The 15,233-nt window shown below is 45.1% G+C and overlaps 1 protein-coding gene across 3 annotated transcripts in view; it reads right to left on the bottom strand.

Annotated features, from left to right (window-relative positions):
- The window catches only part of GRIN2A (glutamate ionotropic receptor NMDA type subunit 2A), a 402,208-nt gene that overhangs the window by 343,120 nt on the left and 43,855 nt on the right, over positions 1 to 15,233 (bottom strand). The gene's annotated exons all lie outside the window — the stretch shown is intronic.

Raw genomic sequence — 15,233 nt, 5'->3', positions numbered from 1 at the left:
GGCCCTGCCCACCTCAGTGCCCAAGTGAAGGGATGTGGAGCAGAGCTCTTCACTGACCCTCAGTGGAAATGCCACATAAATGAAAACTAAGCCTTCATTGTTATGAGTCACTGAGATATGAGACTATTGTTTCTGATTGTTTCTGCAGTGTAACCTAACACATCCTAGCTGATGCAGCTTTTTGGAAATCCCTAAGCCAAAGGGCAACTCCAGTCATCCTCTGTGTCTTTTCTGGCATTTATCTTAACACTTACCACAATCTGACATTATCTAATTTGTTCTAAGTTCTTATTTTGTCCCCAGTCCCCTTGAATGTAAGCTCTCTGTCCACCACCCCCACCCCCACCCCCAGCATCCTGAGTACCTTCAACTGTGTGCCTGGACACAGGAGTCACAATATGTATTTATGGAATGATTCAGTGAGTGAATGAATAGAAATAGATAAGACATGGCTTCTATCCTCAGCAAGAATATTCTCAGCAGAAGCTACAAAAGCTCAGCAAATACATCTCATCCCATGGGGGTTAAGGGTGCAAGTTTTCCCAAAGGGCAGGACATCTAAGATGAGTTTTGAAGGATATGAGAGAGGCAGGAGCCGCAGCATGGGCCAGTGCCAGAAAATGTGAAAGATGTCCAGTGTACTGAAGCCATCAGAGCAATAGTTTTGTTTTATTTTATCAAGCCAACAAGAACAAATGTTGTATAAAAAAACAAAAGGGGAGTTTTACGGTCAAATCGATGTAGGAAACAATTTAAACACAGTTTAAAAAATGTCTGTAGCACATGACTTCTCAGAGCCTTGAATGGGCTAACATGTTTTGTAAATGTCTGAGGGTTTCCTGATATTCAGTACCTTCTAAACTTATTTTGGCTTAACCTCTTCTCTGGAGAGAACACCTTCTGGAACTCTCTCTCTCTGGGAAGTGTAGGACAAGAGTAAACCACAAAAGGGGGAGATAACTGAATAGCGGTGAGAGAGTGTTGGGCAGAGGTCAGAAATTAGGGAAAGGGGATTTGTATGGCCAGCAGTTTACAATTAATGTGAAAGAAATGTGGTGAAAGTGATGAGTTTGCAGCAAGAAGAGGTTTTTCTCACCAACCCCCATCATAGAAAAAGGGTGTCACTGCTGTCCCTTTCAATAGCACCAGTAACCAACATCTGATGGGCCAAGAGGCTTGTGGCCTAGGACTCAGGGAGGAGGGAGCCTTTCAGCAAGTCCGCGAACCTCTCGGAGCCTCATCTTCCACATCTGCCAGACGGTCCAGCTAAATACACCCTCTCTATGGACTCTGTTGATTAATGTGACTTCAATACCATCAACGATTATAGTGTGAGGTATAAAGGTCTAAGGAGCCGTCTATCCCACTGAAGGAGCTCAAAGGCTCAAAAGACTTGAAAAGAAGCAAAGAGAGTAGATAATTAAGTAATATATTATATTAATATAATAATATACATATTATATTATATATATATTATTATTATTATTATAAATAATAATAATAATAAATACATTTTACATGGAAGGGACCCCAGACAACGGAAGGGATGGCTTAGCCCGGAGACCAGAAGTGTTCGCTCTCCTCTCCACTCCGCACCTGCACACGTACCTGCCTCCTTCTTCCCCCGGGACGCCTGGGTCTCCGCGGTCAGGCGATTTTCAACACTCTTGCCATTCAGGGAGTCGGCCATTCTGTGGCTCCACCCAAACCTTCTGATGCAAAGAGCAAGAGGGAAGGAATCATGCCACGAGGCTGGGCTGCCTGCTAACTAAGTGTGGTCGGCGGTGGAGCATGATAGACATTTTCAAAGCCCAAACGATTAAACTGTCACCGTGTGCAACCAATAGGGCATGAAAAATCAGGAAAGAGGATGGAGCCAGGGCAGCTCCAGCTTCCTCCACTCCTGGTCCAGGAGACGAGACACTCTCTCACCAGTTTGCTCTTTCAAACCACACGTACTAGGCTCTGGGGGCAAGAGCAATGGACAGGCCGCAGCAAGGACAGACAAGGACTGCGCTCAGCCACATGGGGAGGCTCTTCTGTCTGTCATGTGGCATGAAAGACACCGAGGGCACAGCACACAGGGAAGGCAACTGCTTCGAACTTAAATGGAAAAGGCCCTGGAGCCCCTAACACTGAAAACCTACAGACTGAAGAGAAAGCAGGACCAGCAAGGACATGTTTTGCACTTGTATTTCTTTTTAGAGGGTTCGAGGTCTCATTTGATCTTTGTAAATCCTGAGAGTTAGGGACGCCTGGGAGACTCAGTGGTTGAGCACCTTTCTTCAGCTCAAGTCGTGATCCTGGGGTCATGGGATCTAGTCCTGCATTGGGCTCCCCACAGGGAGCCTGCTTCTCTCTCTGCCTGTGTCTCTGCCTCTCTCTCTCTCTCTCTCTCTGTCTCTCATGAATAAATCAGTAAAATATTTTTTAAAAAATCCTGAGAGGTCAACTGAGATGAAGAGTGACACTGGTGAAGCAGGGTGGGGGAGGCATCAGAACAGTGGGACAAGCTCTCATTCACCTGATGGGGACAGAAAGAGCTGGAAATAGGGCAGATTGCAGTGATTCATGGGCACCAGGCTAAGGGTTTATTTTTTTATTTTTTTTTAAAGATTTTATTTATTTATTCATAAGAGACACAGAGAGAGAGAGAGAGAGAGAGAGAGAGAGAGGCAGAGACACAGGCTGAGGGAAGAGCAGGCTCCATGCAGGGAGCCCGACGTGGAACTCGATCCTGGGTCTCCAGGATCATGCCTGGGCTGAAGGCGGCGCTAAACCGCTGAGCCACCAGGGCTGCCCAGGCTAAGAGTTTAGATGTGACCCTGGAAATCATGGAGATACCACCAAAGCTGCAAGAGGCCAGAGCAATGTGCTCCAAGCCCTCCTTATATGGTATGAGCAGTGACTGATGGTGGGCATGTGAACAGGGATATTAGAAGACTCAAGGCAAAGTCAGGGTCGGAGCAAGAGGTGAGAAGGACCTGGTGACAAAAACAGGAAGGAGGTCACCACAAGGTGGGGGGATAGAACCTGAGGGCCAGGTGTGGTACAGAGATGCTTCCATCCTACGAGGCAGGCAGTAATATTAAAGCACAAGGGATAAAAGCCCTGATCCTTTTTTTGATCCCTCCAATTAGTTGATGAGAAAGTCTCATTTTTGGAGCTAAGAGATCTTCAACACCTTTCTAACACTTACTAAGCTCTCCTTTTTAAGGAGCATGTAACATGCTGAGTCTTTAGTAGGAAATGGCACCTAGTTATATTTTAATAGCACTGTTGCATTTCCTCTTTTTAAAATTTTCTTTTGAGGTTTTTTTTTTAATTTGTGTGATTTTTATTTGTTTGTTAGTTTACTGCTGCCATCTATTAATGGCAAGGGAAACTGGTTTCTGTTTTTGGTGATGGTATGGAATTTCCTTTTTAAATATATTTACTTTTCTTTTAAGATGTAAATTAAAGCATTGGTGGGGAGGCACAGTGGGTGGAGAAAAGGAATAAAAAAAAGTCAATCCCCCATCAATTCAACATAGCTTTACCATTTGACCCAGCAAGTCTACTGCCAGATATATACCCAAATAATTGAAAATAGGAGTTCACACACCTGCAAAATTGTATAAGAATGTTCACAGCAGCAGTATTCACAAAAGGTAGAAAAAAACATAAATGTCCACCAAGGTGTGAATGGGCAAACTAAATGTGGTCTACCCCCACAATGGAATGCTCTTCAGCCATTAAAGGGAATAAAGTTGCCCTGACACCTGCTACAGTGTGTTTGAACCTTGAAAACCTCATGCTCGTTGAAAGACGCCCGACACTAGAGGCCATGTAGTCTATGATTCCATTCCGTCAGGGATAAGTAAATCTACAGAGACAGAAAGTCTAGTGGACGCCAGGGCAACAGGGAAGGAAGCAGGGGGGCATGACTGATTAATGGTTATGGGGTCTCCATGTGGAGTGATGAAGATGTCCTGGAACCAGAGAGAGGCGAAGGGTCATACAATAGTGTGAATACACTAAACACCACTGAATCGTTCACTCAACCTATTTATTGTTATGTGTTCTTTACCACAATTTAAAAAAATAGCCAAATGGCCCCAAAGTTGTGAAGGTGGCATGGGAAGGACTGGAGCTTAAGAAGCTCTTGTGAGAGGGATTCCTGGGTGCCTCTGTTTGTTAAGTGTCCAACTCTTGATTTTGGCTCAGGTCATGATTTCAGGAACGTGGGATTGAGCCCCACATCTGGCTCTATGCTCAGCACACAGTCGGCTCAGGATTCTCTCTCTCTTTCTCTCTCTCTCTCTCTCTCTCTCTCCTTTTACCCCTCCCTGCCACATGTGTGCACATGCATTCTCTCTCTCTCTCTCCCTCTCTCAAATAAATAAATCTTTAAAGAGGAAAAAAAGAAGCTCTTATGGGAAAAAACACAGGCTGTGGGGTCAGGAGACTGGAGTCCAAGTCCCAGCTCTATTACCCACTAGCTGCATGACCAAGGGCAAGTACTTACTACTCACTGGGCTTTACTTCCTTGCACATAATGAAGGTGGTGCTCCTCCATTACCAGCCAGCAGCATGGTGCCTGTACATCTAGGAGCTCAAGATACATCCACCCATCCTTCCCCTTCTGAAAGCATATGACTTGAATAGCAGAAACATCAATGACACAGACAGGGGACCCATTATGAGGATGAGTCAGGAGGGGACAGGTTCTGGGCATGTTCAGTTTGAGATGCTCATGGTTCAGCAGCTCCTGCATGGCTTGTGGCTTGCCGATCACTGCACAGCATGTTCTACTTTATGTCAAGGGGAGGAGCCCACCAAGCAGCTGGGGGAATGGGACATAACCCAGGGCAAGAGGTTGGAACTACAGGTACAGACTGTGCATCTACACAGCTCCAGCTAAGGAATACCACATCTGGAGAGGAGCAGTTGTCAGAGATGCTTTGAGGGCCTCACCTGTACAGGGGCACAGGTCTCACTCACCTGTACAGGGGCAAAGGTCCTGCCTCACCTGTACAGGGGCACAGGTCCTACTACCAAGTAGAAAGAAGGCAGATTATTATCAGCCAAGTTGGAGGGACTCCTGACCCCCAAGCAGCAGCAGATCCCCATTATCAAGGAGGGCACTTAAACCAATCCCAATCCCATTTTAAAGATAAAGAAAGGTGAGGTCCAGAGAGGACAAAGAAACGAAGAAGATACACTACCAATGTGTGATTTCATAGATATAAAATTCCTTTTTGACAGGGGAAAATGTTGAAACTCAGATGCCATCCCGGGTCTGCCTAACTCAATGGCCCCAAAGTTTCTAATATGACCTGCTGTTCTCACCACACAGCTCACCCAGAGGAGGAAAGATGCTTAAGCTGGAAGAGCACTCAGCCCAACCTCCTCACCTACAAATGAGGAAACTGAGCCCCAGAGCTTTCCCAGCCTTCCCACCCAAGCTCACTCTACTAGCATGGTGGTGTGAAGGACATTCGCTAGCATGATCCTGCCGTGTACCCTGTGATGAGTCAGTTATTATGACCCCTGTAGCCAGCTAACCCATGGCCTCTAAGATACCTGGGCCCTAATCCCTGGTAATTGCAAGTGTTCCTTTAAATGCCAATAGATCCTGTAAGTGTGATTAAATTAGGGATCTTAGGGGGGCACCTGGCTGGCTCAGTTGATGGAACATGGAACTCCTGATCTTGAGTTCAAGTCCCACATTAGGTGTGGACCATACATATATACATACATACATATCTGTTAGTTTATAAAAATAAATAAATTAAGGATCATGGGATGGAGGGAATATCGTGGATATTTGGATGAGCCTTAAATGTCATCACAAGAGTCCTTATGGGAGACACGACAAGGGAGGCAAGATGCTACACTGCTGGTTTTGGAGATGGAGGAAGGGGCCAGAAGCCAAGAAGTGCAGCTCTAGAAACTGGGGAAGGCCAGGAAACACATTCTGCCATAGAGCCTCCAGAGGCAGCACAGCCTTGCCAACACCCTGGTTTCAGCATAGTGAGCCTGAATTCAGATTTCTGCCCTCTGGAGCTGTAAGAGGATGGCAATGTGTTGTTTTCAGACACTGAGTTTGTGACAACTTCTTTACAGCAGTGATGGGAAATGGATACAGTCCTGGCCCTAGCCCTTCCTACTTACCCATATTTCTCGTAAACATCTATTGAGCACCTACCCTGCCTCAAACCAGTGTACTGGTTCCTGGGAATAGAGATCATAGATGGGGTCATAAATAGAATTGGGGTACAGTCCCCACAAACCAAGTAGGTGGGAGCACATGCCACAGGAGGGAGTGGACCTAATGCAGGTGAATGGTGGATGGGACATGGACTTGGGCAAGACTAAGTCCAGCTTCTAAGTCCTGCCCCAACCAGGATGTGACTTTAGGAACAGAAGAGAAGGCTGCCTGAAAGGCCCTCATTAAAACTTACAATCTCAGCGGGATTCCTGATAACGGGTGGGATCAGAGATCTGTCTAGACCTCGCCTATTGTCACTGTGTGGCTGAGGATTCATATTCTTTGCTACAACTGCTTGGAGGAGGACGTATGGTCAGAGAACAAAAGCTTTCCTGTGTGCAGTTGAGCCAGAGATCTTGGCTGCTTTAATGAATTCTTCCAACCAATTGCACTAACCCAAATCACCCATAAAAGTTAACAGATTCACTTAAGAAATAAAATTTGATCTCAATGTATTTTGGAGAGATGCCCAAATTTACAGAAAGCTCATTATTAATTAGTTTTTTTCTCTTTTCTCTTCCTCAAGTATCTTGAATTTCTTGACTCTTTTTTTTCCCCATCCAGGTCCAAGAATGATAGGGAAATTGCTCATGAAGAATTTGGTGGAGGCACTTTTATTTTTCAGACAACTCCTCGTAAGGCCACGTGTGAGCTACATGAATCATCCCTCTCCAAAAAGATATTAAGCACCGATATGCACAAGCGTCTGTGCCTTTTGCAATCTGCTCAGTGCCCTTACTCACTCTGCCTCATCGTTTCTCAGCTGCCAGAGAAGCCAACAAGAAGTGTTAACACACTTGCACAAAACATCTCTCGTGGTCTTGACACCAGCCCTCAACTAGGGGAGTAGATTCCACAGGACACTGGTTTGGTAAAGAGATAGGAACATTAACTGACACTTGTCCGTTCAGAGCTTTGCAGGTTTTATGAAACATGGAAGCCCAAGTGTAATGAAGACTCTACTTATCGAGCACCTGCTGTGTGTGTTCAGTATCACACAGCGATCAGACCTTAAACCTTGGAACCATGCTTCTCAACCAGGGATGAAAGTCACCCCCAGAGAATATTGAGCAGCGTCTGGAGACATTCTCGGTTGTCACAACTGGGGGCGGGGGGATGCTACTGGAATCCAGTATGTGAAGACTAGGGATGCCGCTAAACATCCTGCAGTGTACAGAACAGCTGCCACAACAAGAGATTATCCAGCCAACATGTCAGTAGTGCAAGTTTAAGAAACCTTGCCAGAATGCCAAACTAGCTGGGTTCCAATCCTGGCTCCCCCACTTCCTGCCTGTGTGAATTCACACACGTGATAATAACATAACCTTACCCATCAGGCTGTTGCAGGGATGAAAAGTGTTAATACGTAGAATAGATTTGTATTAGAGCAGTGCTCACTGCATGGCACGTCCTAGTGTACTATACGCTTTTCAAAGATAATTGTTGGTCTTTACAACAACCTTGCAAGACATCCGTCTTGCCACCCATTTTATAGATAAGAAACTTGAGGCTCGGAGTAGTTAAGTGACTTGCCCAAGGATACAGAGCTAGTAAGTTCAGGAGCCAGGTTTTGAGTTGTCTGGATGGAAGGCACACACCCTTCCAGGATCCTCACATAGAGGTAGGCACAGCCCAGTGGTGCATACGTGCAGGGAACGAATATAGTAGAGTGTCCTAGAGTATTGATTTTGCTTGACTACTTGATGAAGGGATAAACTGAGACATCTATCTGGAAAGTCATTTTAAAATTGGGTAGCCCGGGTGGCTCGGCGGTTTAGCGCCACCTTCATCCCAGGGAGTGATCCCTGGAGACCCAGGATCGAGTCCCACGTCAGGCTCCCTGCATGGAGCCTCCTTCTCCCTCTGCCTGTGTCTCTGCCTCTCTGTGTGTGTGTGTCTCTCATGAATAAATAAATAAAATATTTAAATAAATAAAATAAAACTATTTTGGCTTTAATACCAACACAGTTACGTTATGAGATGGAGTGAATTTCCAAGGTCAAGTGCTGAGAGAAGGCCACTTGGGGCACAGCCTGCCCTCCAGCACATGTTTACCAGATTCTCCCCTGTACTGGTTTCCAACAAATTACCAGAAACTTAGTGGCTTAAAGTGACACACATTTGTTCTCTTATAGCTCCAGAGGTCCAAAGTCTGGAATGGGCCTCACTGGACTGAAATCTAGGTGTCAATGAGGCGGTGTTACTTTTGGAGGCTCCAGTGGACAATCTATTTCCTGGAGTTTCTCAGCTGCTGGGCCCCCCTGTGCTCCTTGGCTCATGGCCACTGCCTCCGTATTCACAGCAAATCACTCCACCCTGGGCTCTGTCATCATCTCTCCTTCTCTGGCTCTTCTAAAGATCCTTGTGATTACATTGGACCCACCCGATAATCCAAGAGAATCTCATTTGAAGATCCTTCTCTTACTCCTATTCACAAAGTCCCTTCTGCCACATAAGGTGACGTATTTGTGGGTCCAGACATGGGGACATCTTTGGAGGGCCATTATCCTATCATAGCCCCTAGAGTAAAAATTTTTAGGAAGCACTGAGCCTGGACATCCTAGACATGTCCCAGGAAGGATTCCAAGACAAGGACTTAGTTCTTCATGTGGGAACCCTGCTGCCAGAATGGAAACCTCACCATGGGAAGTCAGTTTTAGAGTGGATATGGGTCTGGGTTCTGAGCTGGGGCACTGTAACCTCCTCCCAGTTCGGTAGAAGAGCACTAAGGAGCCATAGAACTGAGCTTCATGTACCTCCCCACCTCTCTGTACTGGTTTGCTGGGGCTGCCGTTAGAGAGTGCCAGACACTTGACAACTCATACAACAGTTTCAGAGGCTGGAAGTACAAGATCAAGGTGTCGGCAGGCTGGTTTCTCCTGAGGCCCCTCTCTTGGGTGTACCGACAGCCATTTTCTTTTCTTTTCTTTTTAATTTTTTTTATTGGAGTTCAATTTGCCAACACATAGCATAACATCCAGTGCTCATCCCGCCAAGTGCCCCTCTCATTGCCCATCACCCAGTCACCCCAACCCCCCGCCCACTTCCCCTTCCACTAACCCCTTGTTCATTTCCCAGAGTTAGGTCAGACAGCCATTTTCTCCCTGTATCTCCATATGATCTTTTCTCCATGCATGTCAGTGTCCTAATCTCTTCACATAGGGACATCAGTCATATTTTTTTAAGAGAGAGAAAGACAGAGTGAGCATGTGTGTGCATAAGCAGGGATGAAGGGGGCGAGGGAGAGAGAGAATCTTAAGCAGCTTCCACACCCAGTGTAGAGCCCAATATGGGGCTTGATCTCATGACCTTGTGATCATGACCTGAGCCAAAACCAAGAGTTGAGACATTTAACCGATTGAGCCACCTGGGTGCCCCACACCAGTCATATTGTATTAGGGCCCATTTTAACCCAAATTATAACCTCATTTTACCTTAATTATCTCTTTAAGGGCCCGAACACCAAGTATAGTCACATTCTGAGATACTGGGTGTTAGGACTTCAACATATGACTGTTAGGGTGACACAATTCAGCCCATAATATCGCAAGCAATAAATTCCAACCCCAGGCTCCTCCTACCCTCAGATGAAGCCAGAGATGTGCCACTTCCCCTGGAAATCATTAGAATTTTAAGACCTCTATGCACAAGCACAGGGGATGGAGAATTTCCCATTCTGAAGGACAAAGGGAAGCCACAGACACAACCAGCAAATCAAGTACATGATCTCATTAAGGTACATCCATGGCCTTATTTTGAGAATTGATCTTTAACAAAGCTTATTTAGGTTGCAGAGTATTTCCACTGAATTACAAGATTATTTTCTTGCCTCTGCAAGTGGCCACATCACACTCCAAAACCAGAGACTGAAACAGACCCTTTCATCCAACCCTAGGGAAAACAGGAGTTTCTCGGGAAGGTCTTACCCTGCAGGACAAGGGGGTAAGGGGCTGGAGACAAAAGCTGGCTTTGGTGCCATGTCTGTCCCTTTTCATAGGAAGGAGACATGTTGTAGGGATGGCTGGACAGTTACCTCACAGGAGAGAAGGCAAGAGCACTGGGCTCAGAGGTGGAAGCAGACAAAGCACGTTTCTACTCCATATTTTAGGGAAGGAACTTCAACATGTTTTCCACCCCACCTCCCCATTTCAGGGCAGGGCTGACCTATGGCAGAGGAAACAGCCATCCTCTGTCCCTCCATCCAGTTCTAGACAGTTCCATGAGAAACCCACTGCACACGCTTTGGCATAGAAGACCTCAGAAGTGTCAGGAGTGCTCTAGTCTGGTGCCCAGCTGCTTTATGCAAGTACAACCATTCTGGTTGTCGATATGCTAAATGCTTTGGTTTCGACAGTGAACGGCCACTGCCTCCAGCATCTTCAAGTCCTCCTGCCACTCAGCCCCTCCCTCAAGAACACACCACTTTCTCATAACCAGTGCTACGGGACTGACACCTGACCCAATGGGGGCTCTAAGGGTATCTGCTCTCATTGGTTGTGACTGTCTCGGTTAAAACAGAAAACTACAGCCAGATGGCGGGGCAGGTGGTGATTATTAACAACAGATATTTATGTCTCACAGTTCTGGAGGCCAAAAGTCCAAGATCAAGGCACTGGCAGATTCAGTGTCTGATGACAGTTGACAGTCCATGTCCTGGTTCACAGATGACCATCTTCCTAGCGTGTCTTCACAGGGCAGAAGAGGTGAGGGAGCTCTGTGGGGTCTCTTTTATCAGGGCACTAATCTCATTGGTGAGGGCTCCACCCTCATGACCTCATCACCTCGCAAAGGCTCACCTTCTGATACCACATCATTGGGGTTAGGATCTCGACATCCGATTGTGGGATGGGACGCACATTCAGTCCCTACTAATGATCATTCTATACTAGTAGTTAAATATTTTGAAGACTCCCCCCACAACTGCTAATGGCAGTCCTAAATCCCTTCTACTTTCGTTTAAAATTCATTTCACTGCCCTCACCCCCGCCATGGGAAAGAACAGCTACTCACGCCGCCCACATGATATCCCTTTCAGATTACAGGGCAGCTACTGTCACATCATCACCCTGCCTTCGCTCTTCTAGAGAAAGGAACAGCCCACAGCTCCAGATCCCTAAGGTTCCCCACAAAACCCGTGTCGCGAGCACATCCCAGGCCCACTAGGACAAGGTTCTCTATCGCGCCTCCTAGCATATCATAATAGTCAAATCCCACAAAATGATTTTCTGCTGGGAAATCTTACATTGTAAAGCAATTCTTGAAGCAACATTGATACAGACACAATGGTTGAGCAATGCCTGGTGACTAAGAATGAATAATCACAGAACTCCCTGCCAGGCTTCAAAATATTTATTATTTTTTAGAAATTCAAATTATTTCACTGTACTTTATATTGGAATCCATCATTTTCTGAGGTTTTCCATTTACACAACGAAAAATATCAAAGAGGTGAAGATGTACAACACCTAGGGATATGAAAGTCTGACTGAATTAAAATATATTCTGCAGCAGGTGCCATAAAAGAGATGCAAATTAAGACAACGAATGAGGTAACATTTTCACGGAACCAATCGGGACAACTTCTGTTTCAAGAGCAGGCCAGAGTTAGGTGAGGGAGGTACTTCAGTGTAGCTACTCAAAGTGTCCGTAATCCAATCCTTCTGGAAACCAATTAGCAGGATGCATCATGAACCTTAAAATTCTTCACGCACAGTGACCCAGTGATTTCAGACATAGGATTTGATTCAAAACCAATAATTTGGGGTGCCTGGGTGGCTCAGTTGGTTAAATATCTGACTTTGGCTCAGGTCATGATCTCGGTGTCCTGGGATCAAGCCCATTGGGCTCTGCACTTGGTGGGGAGTCTGCTTATCCCTCCACTCATCTCCCTGTGTGTGCGCATGCACTCTTTCTCTCTCTCATATAAATAAATATTTTTTTTTAAAAAGCCCAATAATCTGCAATTCAGACATTTCATTATGAAGATGTTCACTGGGGGGTTGTTTTTAACAGTAACAAATGTGAAGAAATCCAAATTATCAAAGAAATCATGTGCCCGTGGAATGGAAAAGTAGCAGGTAAGAATGCTTACAAATAATCTGAAATGCTCATGAGAAAATGGGAAGTAAATTAGAAGCCGTCCATGAAATTATGTGATTGATATGTATGTGTGTTTGTATAGCAGGTACAGAAAGGACTAGAAGGAAATACACCAAAATGGCGAGAGTGGCTGTCTGCGGTTAGGGACATCCAAGGCGATTTTTATTTTCTTTATACGTCTTTCAATCTTTCAAATCCTTTGTTAGATTACTTTTATGCTAGCCGAGGCTATTTTTTTTAATAGTTTGTAAAATTCTCTGGAGATGTACACCGACATATTTGTAGGTGAAATGAATAATGTCTGACCCGGTGGTGGGGCCACTGGGAGTTGAAACAAGAGCAGTCATGCGATGGTAACTGTTGATGCCAGGTGATGGGGACAGGAGGGCTCAGACAATTGTCTCTACTTCTGGGTGTGTTTGAAATTCTTCATGATAAAAGTGTTTCTTCGAACGCTGCCAAAGAGCTTTATAAAGGAATGAAAAAAACAGACGGTAACAGTACCAAAAATGAGTACCAATTAACCAGGGAAAAACCAAGAGCAATGAACTAAAGAGCAATTTGATTGTGAAGCTCGTTCTTCACCTGACGGTGCTGCCTCTTCCAGAATCCCGTTGGTAGAAGCATTGCTGACCACTCGGCGCCAGAGCTGCAGCAAGCCTGTCAGCTTCTAGAGCTCAGCACCCTCTCCCCGCATTCTGGCTTCATTCACCCGAGTCAACCAATATTGCATTTCCCCAGCCCGACAAAGAGCTTTAAAACAATTCGTCTAGAAAATATGTTGTTTTTTCAGCCCTAGGACTACAGACATGCAAGACAATATGGATTTCAAATGCCACTCACTCTTTCTGGCTAGAGTTTCCTAATTTGGAAGAGACGAGATAGAGCAGGAGACATCCAGCCATTTGTGACAACAGAACAGAAATCGGTGAAAAGCTCAATGTTTTGATTGTGAGAACTGCCATCCAGAGGAAAATTCACGAGCTATCAAAACAACACTCAAGCCTGGCAGCCTGGAACATGTCAACGGGAGGGAAAGGCCTAGACTATAAGCTGGCACCTGGGCCTCCGTGAGCTAACCTCTTCCACTCTGCAGTTCATCCTCTGACGCCATGGATGTGACCTGCAGGGGCAGACACGTGGGATGCCAGCCTCTTCTGGCCTGGAGTTCTCAAATTCAACTCTAGACCACAGCCCTCCAGGGCACCTCCTTTGACAAGCCCCTATCTCATGCCTCTGGATAAGGTGCCCCTCTGCTCTGTTCCCACAGCCCCCTGGAGCAACCCCAATTACCGATACCTCGTTCTGGTCTTTAAATGCCAGTCTCCCCCAGCCAGGTACCTATCAAACCAAATAATCTGATCACAGAGAGAGCTACAGAACATTTTTGGCACTGGGTACAGGCTCAATAAATGTTTGAAGAATGAACATATTAATAAGCCAATAAATAAATAAATAAATAAATAAATAAATAAATAAATAAATTCCAAGGAGGTCTACAAATGGGTTCCCGAAGATCTACGAACCCCTAACAATTGCACATAATGTTGAATGCATGCTTGGGAGTTGAGTGCACACTCCTCTGGAGAGGGTCTATAGCTTTTATTAGTGTATAAAATGATCATGACCCTACCTGACTCACTCTGAATTATCTTCTATTCCTTGGGTGAGTATGTGGGCCCAGCTTTGATTTTTAAAAAGTCAACCTTATATTCCAGAGTGAGTTTTTATTTTGTTTTGGGAAAACAAGCACAGTTGGGGATCCATAGAAAATGATTAACCTCTTCCAAGTCAGCAAGACTTTGGAAGAAAAGATCCTACGTAACATATCAACTCCAGCAAAAATTACAAATGGCAACAAGCTACCACTCCCGTTTCATATTTTTCCTCTTTGAACAGGTAACATGGTCACCTCCAGAGAGAGGAACATGTGTCCGAGGAGCTGCCATGCATGTGTTGAGCAAATATTCCTTCTCTTGGACTCTGTGTTGTTATTATTTGGAGTTTTTTTTTTTTACTCTAATTCTAATAAATAAATAATTAGAATATACACCATTTCCATCATATGGAACATTGTAAAATTTGAATGCAAAGACAAAGCGTTTGGAAAGCAACTCTGGATTTTGTTTTTTCTTGGGATCTCCTGTGAAGGAGAAACAGGGAAGGGAGTAGGTAAACAATGACTAGCACCCAGAGCCATTACTGCCGTAAGGAAATGTTCAAAATGCAAGGGGTACAATAGACAAGAAAGAAAAACTTGACAACTGGAAGTTCAGAGAAGGTTCTGGCTCTCTCTTTAGGATATGAAAGTATTCTTACAATAACATGTACAAAAACGTGAATATACTTCAGTTAAGTAATCATGATTAACTGATGCAGTAGCAAAAGCTCCCCATTTGGAGATTGTTGGCAATTATTCTAAACATCGTCTTCAGTAGCTGTGCTTCTTAGCCAAAAACATTCCCACTAGTAAATATGACGCCGGCTGACCTACTTATGTTTATATTTATATATGTGTGTGTGAGTTGGTATATACATAGGTTTTCTGCTTTTCAAATACTGTCTACCCTTCAGGATGATGTAAAGTCCTTTGGGGATTTGAGGTGATGATGCTGGGATCATAGATTTGTCCCCCAAGCTGGGCAAATTTATACTGAATTACTCACACGCTTGCAGAAAGTGAGGATGTTGGTTTTCAGCCAAATCCAACGGCCTAAAGTACCAGGACTTGGGGATTTAAAAAAAAAAAATCGAGGGTTTAAGAGGTGCAGAGTCTCTGAGTTAGAAAGAATCTCAGAGGTGACCCCATCCAATCTCGCCACTAGGAATCCAGCTCGCCACCCCGTCCCTGACAGATGGGCAGTCACTCTAGGCTCAGGCA

This window comes from Vulpes vulpes, chromosome 3 (assembly GCF_048418805.1).
Source record: "Vulpes vulpes isolate BD-2025 chromosome 3, VulVul3, whole genome shotgun sequence".
Classification (NCBI taxonomy): domain Eukaryota; kingdom Metazoa; phylum Chordata; class Mammalia; order Carnivora; family Canidae; genus Vulpes; species Vulpes vulpes.
This window is presented reverse-complemented; position numbering and strand designations above follow the sequence as displayed.